Source organism: Mandrillus leucophaeus, unplaced genomic scaffold (genome assembly GCF_000951045.1).
Source record: "Mandrillus leucophaeus isolate KB7577 unplaced genomic scaffold, Mleu.le_1.0 Scaffold301, whole genome shotgun sequence".
In the NCBI taxonomy this organism is placed as follows: Eukaryota; Metazoa; Chordata; class Mammalia; order Primates; family Cercopithecidae; genus Mandrillus; species Mandrillus leucophaeus.
In genome coordinates this window covers 2,895,828-2,912,701 of record NW_012103155.1, presented here as the reverse complement: position 1 = coordinate 2,912,701, position 16,874 = coordinate 2,895,828, and the positions used below count along the sequence as shown (strand labels likewise).

At 35.5% G+C, this 16,874-nt stretch overlaps 1 protein-coding gene across 1 annotated transcript in view; it reads right to left on the bottom strand.

Moving 5' to 3' along the window:
* Nucleotides 1-16,874, bottom strand: part of FREM3 (FRAS1 related extracellular matrix 3) — a 106,735-nt gene that overhangs the window by 68,434 nt on the left and 21,427 nt on the right. The gene's annotated exons all lie outside the window — the stretch shown is intronic.

Genomic DNA, 16,874 nt, shown 5'->3' with positions numbered 1-16,874 from the left:
TAGCATTAGGAGATATACCTAATGTAAATGATGAGTTAATGGGTGCAGCACACCAACATGGCACATGTATACATATGTAACAAACCTGCACATTGTGCACATGTACCCTAGAACATAAAGGATAAAAAAAAAAGTTGAACCAATTCCACAAATCATAAATACTATTTAAAAAAAAAAAGTTTCTGTAGAAACGACAGCTTTCCATGTTGCCCAGACTGATCTTGAACCGCTGGCCTTAAGCTATCCTCCTTCCTTGGCCTCTCAAAGTGCTAGGATTGCAGGTATGAGCCACCACAGCCAATATGGGATTTGTTTTAATCATTTATATCAATACTGTGGATTCATCCCACTCTCTCCAGTGTGCAGGCGTCAGTCCTTACTTCGCATAATCACAATAGACTTTTCTTTTCTCGAGATATAGTCCCTGACTTCTCATCTTCAGTGAACTACTCTGAATTTTTTCAATGATGCGATTATCTTCCTGGCAAGTGAACAAACTCAGTGCTCATTTATTTGATCACTGTAGTGGTCTAGGTATTCCTTTTAATAATATTCATATGTTTCTATTTTACTTACTATTTAAATATGGGATAGTAATTCGATTTGGTTTTAGTCAGACAAGTAATATATCTACAGAGTGCTAACCAGGACTTAAGAAACAATGGGATTCCTGAGTGGTTTTAAAAACACATATCTCCCTGCTTTTTTAAATGGTTGCTCATTTCACCAGAAATGTCACAGAATCTATAAACAAATAGTTAATGCTGGTCTATCAGATGATTTCTCTAACTACCATTTGCTAAATCTCATCAGCATTTGGCTTGCTGTACAATAATCAAGCAAGATAGAGGCTTTTGATTTCCTATGAATTCAATAGGAACTCAGAGGATGGGTGGAAAGAGATTACAAAAGACTGAAATCCCAATTCTTAAATATTGAAAGGTTTCAGATAAGATGGTTCAGAGTTTCACTGGTGAGCACTCCAGGGCCCTTGATGGGGACATGGAAATGCACACGCAGAACAAAATGCTGGCGTCTGGAGGGCCTTAGAATTCATTTGCACTATCTGCTCCTTCCTCAACAGATGGTAACTTTGCTCTAATTTCAGTGGGTGCAGATTAGTAAAGCGGTCAGCTGAAATGCTATAAGTTGGTTTCTTTTATTAATAAGTTAATCCGACCCTCAAAACGAGTTGGCCTACACACTCCCATATTAGTTGAAATTGTGCAAATCCAATGTGGACATCAGGAAATCCTAATCCTTTAACCTGCGAGAAAATAATAAAGCCCACCCTTAAGTCATTTATACTTCTTAATAGATGGAAAGGGAGAGGGAAGTAAAGATGACATAAGGTCACTTTCATATAAAATAATCAGTTACGTGCTGGATGGAATAATGTACTTTAATTCAGCATTACTATTATTTTCTTTTCAATGGACTCATTCTTGGAGCTGCATTTTTTGTAATATCTGAAGAACTAATAGTTCAAAAGATTCTTCTGTATGTTGTATTTCTGCACAAGTCCCTAGCTGTGAATAACATCTTACCATTTTGTGCTTAATGTTACATGCTGCCAGTTTCCTCCCTGTTCATTTGGTTTTCCTGGTGTGTCCTAAAGATACAACTTTAAAAGTAACTCAACTATTCACTCAAATGGTCTTTTTCCTTTCTTAAAAAAAGAATAATACATAAAGAGTTTAAAAATTCTTAACTAGCAATAGAAATGAAAGTGGCAAATGAAATGGAATATAGAAAAAAATCCCATTCAGTCCTTTTGGGTCTTGTGAGTCGGGTAAATTGAGGGGAAGACTGCATGCTTTCCTGCCTTTCCTCTTTCTGTTTTTTCAGACAGGGTCTGGCTCTGTTGCCCAGGCTGGAGTACAATGCGATCTCAGCTCACTGCCACCTTCGCCTCCTAGGCTTAAACCATCCTCCTGCCTCAGCCTCCTGAGTAGCTGGGATTACAGTTGCACGCCTCCATGCCCAGCTAATTTTTGTATTTTTTATAGAGATGGGGTTTTGCCATGTTGGCCAGGCTAGTCTTGAACTCCTGAGGTCAAGTGATCTGCCTGCCTCAGCCTTCCTAAGTGCTGGGATATGGGCCTTTTCTGCCTTCTCTTAATGGCAACATGCAGAACTTGGAGAAAAAAGCTGTACAAGTTTTTGATACCAGAGTGCAGCAAATAATAGGGCTTGACTCTATTTTTTTATGTTTTGGGCAAACTCTAAAAGGCATAAAGGAGCAACACAAACACAAATGGCTCTGATATAATTATTAGAGAGTGGTTCCTATTTTGTATTGCCATGTAAAAATTGCCATGACTTTAGCAGCTGAAAAAACATATATCTCACAGCTTCAGTGAGTCAGAAGTCCAGGCCCAGTTTAGCTAGAGCCCCTGCTGGGGGACTCAAAAGACTGAAGTCAAGGTGTTAACCACACTGCATTCTCATCTAGAGTCTCAGATAGGAAAGAATCTACTTCCAAGTTCATTTAGATTTTTGGCAGAATTCACTTACTTGTGGTCATTCAACAGCTTCTTACTGGTTTTGACTGGAGGCTGCCCTTAGCTTTTAGAGGCTTCCTGCAGTTCCGTGTCATGTGGATCTTTTAACAGGTAGTTCATATCGTGGTTGATTCCTTCTTTAGGGTCAATGGAGACTCTCTCTAGTGTGTGCCAGCCAGACAGAGATGCACATACACACATACACACAGGTATGTACATGTGTAAATCTAAACATAGAAGTGGTATCCATCACCTTTGACATATTCTATTGATTAGAAGCAAGTCACAGGTCCCACCTACACTCAAGGACGAGAGGTTATACAAGAAGTATACACGGGACTTAGCTTAACATTTTGCCAACCATTGTTTCCAACTTGGCTGCACATTAGAATTGCCGGAGAAGTTACTCAAAACACTGATGTCCAGTATTTACTCCAGACAAATTAAATTAGAGCGTTTAGATGGTTGGGCCCAGAATTGTATTTTTAAAAAACTTCCTAGGTAATGTAATTATAAAACAAATACTTCCACAAGGACCATGTGTGCCTATTCAGTAATTCTGGAATTAGGGAACTCTTCTTTTGATTACCAGTATAAAACATGAGAAAAAAATTTTAAAATTAAGCTCTTTTTAGTAGGAGGTTCATAAAGTGAGAATTCTTAAACAAACAAAACAATATTAGGCAGTTGAACTAATACCTTTAGGAGGACTACTGTTCTAAATCCAGTACAACAAACCAAGGGATCTTTCTATTTTTTTTAATTTAAAAAAAAAATTTTATTTTTGAGACTGAGTCTCAGTCTGTCACCTAGGCTGGAATGCAGTGGTGCAAACTGAGCTCACTGCAACTTGTGCCTGCTGGGTTCAAGTGATTCTCCTGCCTCAGCCTACTGAATAGCTGGGATTACAGGTTTGTGCCACCATGACCGGCTAATTTTTGTATTTTTAGTGGAGACAGCATTTCACCAAGTTGATCAGGCTGGTCTTGAACTCCTGGCCTCAAGTTATCCGCCTGCCTTGGCCTCCCAAAGTGCTGGCATTACAGGTATGAACCAGCATGCCAGGCCCAAAGTAAAAAATCTTTTTGTCTAAAATTTAACATTAATAACTTGGAGTATAATAAAAGAAGTTTTTGAAATGAGTGAGACGTATCTGCTAGGAAAGAATTTTCATGCAAAGTGCACTTAGGAAACAAGACTCACTAAAAAAGATTCACCAAATGCTCTGGGGAAAATGATTGTTGGTAAGAATAAAAAGAAGCACTAAACCAGAATGAATCCAACTCCTTCCCATCTTCTTGCTGTACTTGTTTTCCACTAAATGTGTTTTATATATTTTGCTACATTTTGCAAGTTTTTCCTGAGCAACTCTGACTAAAGCAATGATATCTACTAATCTGGAGGGGCCCCATTTTTTTTTTTTTTTTTGACATTTGGAATTCTTGGCTAAGGAAAGGGAAGACTCATCTTTCCTGAACTTGTCATGCAATGACTCTTAAACTGTATTTGCAAACTTGTGTTCATTCTATTATGTGATGCTACTTTGTGGTGAACTGTAAAGTAAGAGCATGTCCCAGTAAGGAAACAAATTAGAGTTGAAGACAGTGAGCGAATGAAGGAATCAGAGTAAGCATGGAGGAGCACATGGCTGGCAGGAACAGTCGAAGTGGAGCTGTTCCCTCCATTCTCCATTTCCACACCAGGATGCCCAGGCAGGTAAGCGAGGACAGAGGCGTGGGGGTCAGGGAGGGGTGCAAGGCAGCAGAAAGGATCTGTGTTTTGCGTAGAAATCTGTCAGAAATCCCTTCCAGATATCTTCATTATACTGTGCACCAGTATTCTCCTCCTTAGGACTTTTTTTTCCCTGACAAATAAATTCAGGAGAGAGAAAAATTGAAGCTGTAAAGGCAAAAATCAATTTAAAGCATGAAAGGTGAAATTATGTAGAAAAATATCACCCTTTTATGCCTAGTTAATCACAGAAAATGTGTCTGCCAGCCTGAAGCCATTTTATCAGAAAGTAGCCCAGGTGAAACAGGGAAATAACATTACCAAACTCAACTTGGCTACACACGACAAAATGAGAGAAGAAAAACATTGCAGGTGAACAAAACTGTATTCAGTGGTTAATAAAATTAGAATGTTTTACACCTAGAGAGTACCCTCTCATGAATCTCTTCTCAGTACTCTAAAGTTAACGTTGGAGATGATTTCTAATGGATAGTTTTGGTCAATTTACAATTCAACTTATGAAACAAAAGGCAGCATCTTTTAATGTAGAATCTCTTAACTGCCAGCTCCATATGGCTCCATTGAGGAAATACCATGTAAATTATTTTGAATTCGTATCAAAAACCATGTGAAAAAAATAAATTCATTTCATCAGTGCTTCTCAAACCTTACACCAATACCCTAAGGGAAAATTGGAGTGAACCTGTCCCTACAAGGGGCAAGGACCAGGGGCCCGGGGCATAACTAGAGGCTATGAGCTTTGAAGTCACAGCGATAGCTTAAAAATTCACTGTGAATTTTGTATTCAGTTTTATCAGTGTTTGTATTAATATGAAAGTAAAACTCCTCAGAGGATATGTAATAAATTTATCAAATTTTCCACATTCCCTAGCTCATAGGCATAACCCCCGTATTAAATGACCGATATTACTTACAACAAGTATTATTGAAGTTGTGAAGTCTCTTAAGAAAACAGATCTCAGGCATAGGTTATTGAATTTGTCTAATGCATTGCAGTAAAAATTTCTTACCCCACAGTAATTATAAATTTGGAAACAAGTAATTCATGCATAATTAGATAAACACCAAAGCCTAAATATGTTTTCAAAAGAAATCCAATTGCTTTCCTATCAGTTGCCCCTCATTACTCCTCTTTCTACTGAAATAAAGAGTTCCCCAGGCAGTGATGACAGCAGATATCAGGTCCTGAGTTCTAAAAACCGAGGGAAAATCTTTCATTTCTAGGTGTATACTCAAGAGAAATACCTCCATGCAAAATTTATATGCACACAGAAACTTGTTTGTATGAATGTTCAGATAGCACTAGTCGCAACAGCCCCAAAATGGAAACATCCAAATGTCTATCAATTGATGAATGGGTAAATAAAAAGCACTACCACATACACATACAATAGAATATTATTTGGCCATAAAAAGCCATGAAGTACTGATAAATGCTACAACATAAACCTTGAAAACATTATGCTAAGTGACAGAAACCGGACAAAAGACTACATATGGCGAGATTCTATTTATGTGAAAGGACCAAATAGACAAATCTTTACAGAGAGAAAGTAGATGAGTGGTTGCTAAGGCCCAGAGTAGGGAGATGGGTGGGGGAAATGGAAGTGACTGTATGAACTTTATTTTTGGGGAGAATAAACTGTTCTACAATTAGATTGTGGTGATGGTTGCATAATCCTGTGAATATACTAAAAATCATTCAATTGCACACTTTAAATGGGTAAATTGGATGTTTTTCTTCAATAAAACTGTTAAAAATATGACATTAAGTATGTATTTTCATGTAAATGAATAGATTTTATTTTAAAAAAACGCAAACAAAAAAAGGAAAAACTAAGGGGGAAGGCAAAGCCCAGGAGTGTCTGATTGTTTACATTCAACAACATAGAACATAAAATAATGAAGGAAATTGTTTAGGGTTTTACATACTTTCTGCTCTTTGCATCAATGGCATGAGAAAAAAATCCCAAGCATTGTTTATGCCTTCACATTCACAAAATGAAATTTAATAGGAAATGCTAGAATTATTTCGTATCTTTCCTGACCATTGCAGCAAATAAATCACATTTTACCATTTCCTAGTCATACGCAATTCAACTGTTTCTGTAAGACATTCATATGTATCAAATAACCTATTAATCACATATGTACTTGTTTGTATAATAATAGTTTCTCAGAAAGCCTAAGCTTTCTTTTCTCCATAAAGTAGGTTAATGGTGACTGAAAATTTTTCTTAAAATGCTTTCCGTAAGAATAATCCACCTAGACCTACTGAGATCATGCTGAATATTCAATGGAACAGTCAATAGCATTTTTAGAATTTTAGGACTGGAAGGGCCTTTGGAGATGAGCTGTTCAACCTCTTCATTTTGCAAGTCAGGACCTTAGATCCCAGAGCCAGCAAGCAGAAGAGCTGAGACTGACCCTTAAGTCTCCTGATTCCTAGGCCTGTATTTATTTACTTACCTAAATGATAATTCATGATAGTAATGATATTGCAGAAGGTGTTAAACAGTTACTGGAACAGTGATCTGAATTATAGCACTTTTCAGTTGTACAGTGGTTAACAGTTTATAAAAGACTTCCACATACATAATTTTATTAGTGCTCCATCACACCATATGAGCCAGGCAGGAATTAGCATCTCTATTTTAGAATTAGCTAACTTTCAGAGATGCTAATTTTAGGTTAAAAAAGGTTCTAGGATTTGCCCAAAGCCATAGGGATAGTAAGTGTTAGATATGGAATGAGAACTTCATACCCAACACTTCCCAAGCTAAACTCATTATTCTCTGCCACCATGTCACCCAGGACCCATGCCAGAAATCTGGGTGCTCCTCCTGACTTCCTCTCTTTACCTCCTCAAGTTCAATAACTGTCACTTCCAACTCCTACACATTTATTTAATAAAAAATCAATCCACTTCTCTCCATTCTTGTTGCCACCACCTACGTTTCTACTAACATCAATCTCACCTTATTTTACTGCCATCTCCTCCTTTCTAGTTTTGTCTCTACCTGCACAATCTAGTCTTCGTAGTGCAAACAAAGTTATGTGTGCAAAGCACATTGTAAGTACTGTGGTCTGAACATTTGTGTCCCCCTCAAATTCAGATGTTAAAATTCTAACCCCAAAGGTGATAGTATTAGGAGACATGGCCTTTAGGAGGGGACTTGGTCATGAAGGCTCTGCCCTTACAAATGGGATTAGTCCTCTTATAAAAGAGGCCAGAAAGAGACTCCACCCCTTCTACAACATGAGGACACAGTAAGAATTTGCCATCTGTGAACCATGAAACAGGCCTTCACCAGATACCAAATCTGTTGGCACCATGATCTTGGACTTCCCAGTCTCCAGAATGGTGAGAAATACATTCCTGCTGTTTAAAAGTCATCTAATTTGTGGTGTTTTGTTACAGCAGCCTGAATGGACTGAGAGAGTGAGCATGTCACCCACCACCTTGTCTAAACCTTTGCTGTTTCCTCAGTGTCCTCACAGTGAAGTCTATCGACATCAATTAGAACAAGCTTTGAATGTGGCCCAACACAAATTTGTAAAGTTTCTTAAAACATTATGAGAATTTCTTTTAAACTCATCAGCTATCATTATCATTAGTATATTTGATGTGTGGCCCAAGACAATTCTTCCTCTTCTGAAGTGGCCCAGAAAAGCCAAAAGATTGTCACCCCTGATTTAGAATATCCTTCATGGTCTGGAGTGTGCTCACTACTTCAACTCTGGCCGCAGCCTCTGCAGTCAGGTTTACAAAGTCACAGTGAATTCAAGCAGTGCCCCAAATCTCCTTTGCTCTTGCTCTTTCTCCCTTTATACATCTCCTTCACTTGGCTAACTCCTACTCATTCAGGTCTCAGGTTATATGGGAAGCTTTCCTTGAGTCCTCAAAGACGAATAAGGTGCCTTACTCACTTATTCTCATAGTAACTGAAGCTTACTCTTACCATAGCATTTACTCTGCCTTGTTAACTTATCTCCCATTAGACTGTAAGTTCTTGAGAGCAAGGATTGTGTCTTTTTCTGTGTCATATCCCAGTTGCCTAGCATATAGGAGGTACTTAATAAGTATTTGTTAATTATAAAATAATGCTACAGTAAATTCAGAATAGTATTAGGCCATTTCTGAAATTCAGCCCAAGTTCAAGGTAGGTGTTCACATATTGAGGACAATCCTATTCTGAATCCTAAACACTTAAGTTGGGCAAGAGGTTAAACTATTTTCTTATTATAAAACACAAGATTTAAGTGAAATTCTATATAAAAGACACAGTAATGCTAACCATAATGAATTTTGAGATGTTTAAATTGAATACAGTTCTATGCAAGAGATGCAAATTGTTTCCCCTCTACCTTTTCAGAACTCCAGTAGAAGTTGATTGATTAAATCAACCATGTTTCAAGAACTATCTGGATTTCAAAGTGTACTCATCTAACTAGCCCTTACGTTCTAGGATATCAAAGGCCTGATTTATCATAATTACCCACTGAATTGCATATTATGTTTTCTCAACATGTTTATTGTTAAAGATATTTCTTACATTATCAATCCAGCACATTTTGTTCCGAAAGCATTTTTAATTTTAGTCATTAGTCTAGCTTATTTGTACTAACCTTCTAAGATCATGCAAAATCACTATTTTTATAATGATTGCTCTTCTTAGTTTCACTCTTTAAATACCTGCCAGGGTTTTACAAATTTAAATTATTTTGTCTTAGATAAAACAGAAGATAGGTGCAGAAGTTCTTAAACATTTTTGTGCCATGGAGTACGCTGGCAGTCTGGGAAAGCCTATGATCCCCTTCATAGAACAATATTTCCACATGCATAAAAGAAAATGCATAGGATATGCAAAAAACAATTATATTACAACACAATTATTAGAATATAAAAAAACTCTGCAACTGCTATGGAAAACAGTTTGGCAATTTCTAAAAAAGCTAAACATACAATTGCTTAATGATATCCAGAAATTCTACACTTAGGTATATATCCAAGGGAACTGAAATCAAGGACTCAAAGATACTTGTATGCCAGTGTTCACTGCAGCATTTTTCACAATAGCCAAAAGGTGGCAATAACCCAAATGTCCATCAACAGATGAGTGGATAGAAAAATATGATATGTACATACAATGGAATATTATTCAACATAAAATGAAGTGATGATGCATGTTAAAACATGGATGAACCTTGACGACAATATGCTAAGTGAAATAAGTGAGACACAAAAGGAAAAATATTGCATAATTCCACTTATATGAAATATCTAGAAAGGTAAATTCATAGAGACATAAAGTGGATTAGAGGTTACCAGAGGCTGGAGAAAGGGGGAAGATTACTGTTTAATAGATAAAGGGTTCCTGTTTGGAGTGATGGAAGGTTTTGAAAACAGTAATGATAGTTGCACAACATTGTAAACGTAATTGATGACACCGAATTGCATACCTAAGAATGGTTAAAATTACAAAATTTATGTTATATATATTTTACCACAATGTAAAAAAATGTATAATATACTAAAAACCATTGAATTATAGACTTTAAATGGGCAAATCGCGTGGTATATGAATTATATCTCAATAAAACTGTTAAAAAATTCGAATAAAATTATTACCAAAATTTAAAGTAATAATGACTCTGAAGAATATTTTGACATCTCTGCAATACCTGTAATTTGATATTAAAGTATCTGTAATTTGATATTTCTAATAGTTGCAAAGTCACAAGTAATGCTAGTAGCATTTTTGTTACCAACATATATTTATAATTGGAGGAATACTATATTTTATGTGGAAGTTACTAAAATTAACAGAAAATTTAAATTCCATTTCACCACTATATTCTATATACAGATCTCTTAGATTAAGATCTATAGATTTATTCTACTGAAAATAAACTACTTAAGGAAAAAATTGATTTGTCTTTTCTCTCTTTAATCTATCTGTATAAATAATTTTGTCAACTGAGAATCTAATGCTGGGCAGTGTTTATTAAATTAACATTGCATAGTAATTCAAACTACTTTAAAAAAAGGAACTGGGAAATCTATTACAAGTCTTCCCTCAAATAATCATTTAACTCCAACATTATATCAGTGGCTTGAAAAGACTAGAAAGTCATTGTCTCAAGAAACTCATTTTCTTTTCTCCCAGTTCCTTGCCAACTGGCACATATTCCGCTTTGTTTTAATCAGAGGAAGTAGAGACCACATGCCATTTTCAATCCATCATAACTTTTTCAGTTGAGTAACTCAGTTGGCTCTCCTAAGCAAGAATGCTTCCAGCTGTAACCCTGCCAGAACTACAAAATGTCTGCCCCGAGTAGGGTTTAGTGCCTTCCCCGATAAGTACAGAGGATGTCTAGCTGCTTGAAACTCACTGTGTGAATGAGATATTTTACCTAGCTAGTCTCAAAGGAAATTCAATTTTCCTCTCTTTAGTAGGATTTTCTTACAGAGTTTTCTGATGTTCTTAGCTTTTTTTGAGTAAACATCATAACAAGTCATTCTGTTTCAGAGAATTTATACTTATAAAAATAACAAATTCCACACCTTCTTCAGTGCATTTATTAGATATGACGATAGATATAGTAAAAGTTGCTTATTATAACTTATGAAACTACTTTAAAAATAAATTGTTATTTTATGAAAACACTCTTTAGTAAATAGATGAAAGTGTTTTATATTTTCTAAACACTATTTTGCAGAATGAAAGATAAGGCACTAAGTAATGTAAATAAAGTCCCAGGTGGAGTATTACTACAGGGCTGGAAAATAACTGAAGAACCAGAGAACACAATGAACACGATGAGTATCCAGAGCTCATTCTACAAGCTGGGCCAGAGAAATGAAAAGCAAATGAAGAGAAGATGGAAGTAGAGGTAGAAAGAAGAAAAAAGTAAAAACGAAGAACTGGAACCTCAATGGCATCACTAACAATGATCTGGAGGCCCTAAACCTTCCTCTGTTTTTGCCACACTGTATAACAATACATTCCTATATTCACTTTCTCAAACAACTGCCAAAAAATAAAAGCAAAAGCAGAACATTCTGTTTGCATGTCTATATCTAATAACACACCTAACTAATAAAACACTGTGATCCTTGATTACTTGACTGGCACATCCTCGCCCTTAATGTTGGCTTGTTTGGCTTCAGTTCATGAAAGGACTGAAATTATATTGCCACTGACTTTCCAGTTTGGTGCTATTGCTAGGGCATGGGCCTCTGAAAACCTGACAAGGTTAGATACCAGGTGTGCCTTCCGCGTTTTACTATATGGTCTCCTTCTGATGAGGCCAGGGTTTGATATCTACTCCATGCTTCATACATATATTTTGTTTCTCTGCCAATTTTTCATAAACATAGGCTAAAAGAAAGTGTGCAAGTGGGCATAAGCATAGTCATTCCTACTTTTTTGTAAATTACGTTAGAAAAACCTGAATCATTCTCATACATGGATACAGCCCAGTATATCTGTGCCTTGATAGGAAATTGTAAGCAAACGGCTCAGAAGCTCAACTTAGTTGAAGCTCAATTAGAATGCAATCTATAGGTAGTTTTTGTATTTAAAAATACCATCTTCAGTTCAGCAGACACTGAAGAATGCCTGTCTTCTGTCACTCCAGACAATGAAGAGTATACAGTGAAGTCATTTACATATTGAAACCGATTTTTGGTTTCTAAAAGTGGCAGTGGTTTCATCCAGTTGTTTGTGCTACTTGCTTATTCAGAGGCAAAAACTCAGAGGAGTGGCTTTATTTTCTTTAAAATAAAAATGAGTCTAAGACTGAGAGGCCCATGAACTAGCAAAAATAATCACATTAGGAACTAGGGTGCATTATGAATTCTCTACACAGATCATAACTCTATTCTTAGCTGTGCTTTTAATTCATAATTAATGAATTAATAATTAATTTCTTTAGAGACAGGGTCTAGCTCTGTCACTTAGGCTGGAGTGCAATGGCTTGGTCATAGCTGACTACAGCCTTGAAATCTTGGGCTCACTTGATCCTTTCGCCTTAGGCCCCTGAGTAGCTTGGACTACAGGCATGAACCACCATGCCTGGCTATTTTTTAAAACAAGTTTCTTTTTTTGGTGGAGACAGGGTCATCCTTTGTTGCCCAGGCTGGTCTCGAACTCTTGGCCTCAAGTGATTCTCCCACTTCGGCCTACTTTGGGATTATAGACTTGAGTCACTATGCCCGGTCCCTAACTCTTCATTCAATTTTATATGAAGTTTTACATACCACAAATAAATATATTCAACTGCTTTTTTAGTTCAGAAAAAAAAAAAAAAAAAAAAACCCAAGTCACCTAAGGACTTGTCTGTGTGCATGTATTGTATACAAACATCAGCTTCCAGATGTTTGCCTATAGTTTTTGCTTTAAATTAAATATCTTTTGCATTCTACAGAAACATGTAATATATATATGTATATTTTTTTTAATTTCATCTTTTATTTTCAACATAGGGGGTACATGTGTAACTTTGTTACGTGGGTATATTGCATCCAGATAGTGAGCATAGTACCCAATAGGAAGTTTTTCAACCCACACTCTGCTCCCTTCCTCCCCTCTCAAGTAGTCCACTCTGTCTATTGTTACAAGAACTATGTAATTTTTAAAGTAAGAGTAGATGAACACATTTAAAGATAATTTTGATATTGACTTAATTTCAAAGGGATTAGAATTTTGTGATTTTCCTGTCCTTCCCTGTGACTGCCTAGAATGTAACTATTCACTCAATCTCATCAAAATTTAGTTTCTTCATCTAAAAAATAGAGGATGATATCTATCTCCTGATGGTATTGTGGAGATTCACTGAGAAATTAGGTACATCTAGCACAATACCTGGGATGAGATATGTGTACAGTAAATGCTGAACTTGAATTTGAGAATAAAGAATTAGAAATATCCTGAAAAATAAAGTATTTTACTTTACTACCAATAGGAAAGATACATGCTAACTAGCCATTCCAAATGAGTAAAAATATTTTTCTCTTTTGAAGAGTTGTATATACATGCCTCATATATTAATATACACACATGTACTTGTTTATTTATAATTATCTACTTACTAGGCACATGTGTGTGTACATGGAATTTAAGACTTTATCCTGAGGTTGAAGTTATATTTTAAATTTATCTGTGAATTGATTATTTAATAACCTGTTTACATAAAGCAAGACAAAAACAGCTTTGACTTTTCAAGCAATAAACTCTCTTTTCAAGCAAAATGATGTTTTTAAAATTGATGTATGTGGTAATCAGGATATTTAGCAACTGGAAAATGAAAGGCAAGAAATACACAATAATGCAATCTAAAAGACACAATCTGTGAATATAGTAGGTATTGATTTGCTAGTTGAGAATGTTTCAAAAAATCATTCATAATATTCTTTTTCTTTCCAAAATAGTTTTTGATTAGCCAGGTTTTCTGAAGTGTGATTATTTTCTTATATCAGAGCTTTCTTAGGTTTTTACATGATCACACCTCCTAAAAAGCCTAGGAGTACTACGGGAGACTGGGGCTTATTTCATCCCTTTGTCTTCGACTGTAAAAGACAGCTGCCACCAAAATGGCCATTTTAGAGGCCTACTCTCAGGGGCACATTCTCTTTCTCAGGGATGTTACTTGCTGAGCAAAAGAATTCAGTGATATTTCTCCTATTTGCTTTTGAAAGAAGAGAAATATGGCTCTGTTCCGCCTGGCTCACCGGCAGTCAGAGTTTAAGGTTATCTCCCTTCTTCCCCGAACATTGCTGTTATCCTGTTCTTTTTTCAAGGTGCCCAGATTTCATACTGTTCAAGCACACATGCTCTACAAACAATTTGTGCAGTTAATGCAATCATCACAGGGTCCTGAGGCGACATACATCCTCCTCAGCTTATGAAGATGATGGTATTAAGAGATTAAAGTAAAGACAGGCATAGGAAATCCACAAGGGTATTGATTGGGGAAGTGATAAGTGTCCATGAAATCTTCACAATTTATGTTCAGAGATGGCAGTAAAGACAGGTGTAAGAAATTATAAAAGTATTAATTTGGGGAACTAATAAATGTCCATGAAATCTTCACAATTATGTTCTTCTGCCATGACTTCAGCTGGTCCCTCCGTTTGGGGTCCCTGACTTCCTGCAACATACACCAACTTTCTATTTTTATACATGGAATTGCATGATTAAAAAAATAAATTATAGTGAAAAAATAAGCCTGTGTTTCATTTTTACGGAGAGAAGCATGAACAGAAATGTTTTCATGCAAATACTAAAAGATAAAGAGACCAAAGCTATTTTTCTTTGAAGCTATTTGTTCTGGTTCAGAAACTCCACAATATATTCATTTATTATTTTCAAAAAGTCTCCCTCCAAATCATCCACAATGATACTCAATATTACTTCAAAAATCACAATTAAATATTGAACCTCTACAAATCACAAAATGAACTTGAAATTCAATAATTTTTTCATTATTTTGACTGTTTCTTCTTTTATTCAACCAATATGATTTGATCACTTATTATATGTCAGGGAGGCATTTCAATTCCAACATAGATGATGATTAGGAGTATATGATTTGATTGACTATGTCTAACCAGATTATCTCCCTCTCCTCTTTAACTCATATACACAGCCTGAGATATAATTCTAAACAGCATTCTCTTACAAAAAGATAAATATTTATGCTATAGATAAATAAAATATAAATGAGTTCATCTATCATACTTCCAGTTTTTAAAAAATTAATGGGAGATGTAGTTACAGCTACAGCTATGTGTACTAGTTAGACACACACTTATACATATTTGTTTATATAAAAGCAATTTTTTCTCTCTGGAATAGGACTACAGATGGGGGCAGGAAAGAAAACTTTTGTTTTTTAGACTCTTCTGCACTAAAATTCTCATTTTATTCGTGTATATATTATTTTTATTTTTTAAGAGTATGGTGAAAACCACAGGGATGTTTCAGAATAAAATACAGAACTGAGATAATCATCTGGAAATCATCCCACTTTTGACTCAATATCTAAAAAACTTTCACCTCAAAACCCCATTTAATTGTCTATGTGGAAACTAGGTGTGAAGAATTCTAACTGTTAAAAATTAAAATTGATACATCAGAAATGCAGCTACTTTGTAAAAGTATGGGCAAGTCTACATCACACAAAATGAATGTGTGGGCAGGATCTAAAATTAGAAGATTTAAAGCCATTGGTTCCTACATTCTGAATGAGATTTTATAGTCAAGCACTGGGGATGGATGTAGAATATTTGATAAAATGCTGAGACGACACCCAGCTCTGTTATGTGACATACAGTGGGCAAGGTTCCCCTCTCTCTCACTATGCATCACTATGCATCGTCACTGCATAGTGATGTTTGGCATTCCACTGGCTAGCGAGCTAGAAATGTGTACTCAGAGCAGCAGTATATCTTCAGGCAGTTCAGTGTAAGTGTAGACTTGATTCTAAATTGCAGACTTAATCCTTACAAGTTCAGCATAAATGACCTCAAAACCCCAAAGGTAGAGAATCCACCATAGTTCAACCCCTCTAAAGCCAAAGAAGCAAGAATGCTGACAACTCAGTTTACTATTCAAGGAGTTTCTTGGAACATCTACCAGCAAGAGATTTTGTTTGTTTGGTTGTTTCTTTGCTCATACTATTTTCACTTCTAAGGATTAAAAGCTAATCTTGGAATAAACTGCTGTCATACTTTGGACCTCAACCACATGTCTGTCTTGCCATCTTTGTATGAAAAAGTCTATGTTTGAAGCAACTATGGAATTTAGGAAAACGCTAGAATGTTTTAGACATTCAAATATTCAGGTTAAATCAATATTTCTGGTGCTAAGAAAAAGTATGCAAGCATGTACCACAGTCAGCCGAGATTAAAAGTTCAAAACAACATTGAAAATGAAAGAGAAAAATGCCTTTTATTAGATAACAACTTAATTAAACTTCAGTATAGTCATAAAACGAAATATACACTGTTTAAAAAGAGTAAGGCAGCTTAGGTAAATCCATTTGTGCTAGTTTATTATATATATGATGAACTATATTTCGAGTAATATATTAAGAACATATTTTAAGTAGATGCGAGTAAGGTTTAGACACAAACATAAAAAATCTCTTTTGCATGTATAAAAAGGATGCACATATATATATTCTGCTTTGTGAATGATTTTCTTTCTGTAAGAAAACATAAGAAATAATTTCTCTTTTGGAAAAGGAATTAGGTATCAATGCACAGTTTAATTGTTGTTATTCTTTAATCATGTATACACATTTATTTTATTTTCTAAAAATGTTGATAGCAGTCTTCTGGTCTCCACCAGAAATTATAGGTCATTTAAAATTTCTTAGACTATTTAAAAAATACCACCAAATTCAGGTATTTATGTGCAGGATTTTAGACTTAACACTTTCACTTGGAAGTACAATTAACAATGCTAAAAACAAGTTTACCAGTGTGCCCATTAATTTTCAAAATATTGTTCCTTACCATTGTCTCATTCATTGAATTCTCTTCTAAGACTGACTCAATCTTGGATGGTGTGAAAAAGTATTGCCTTTTAGAGAAGAGCAATTTGTAGC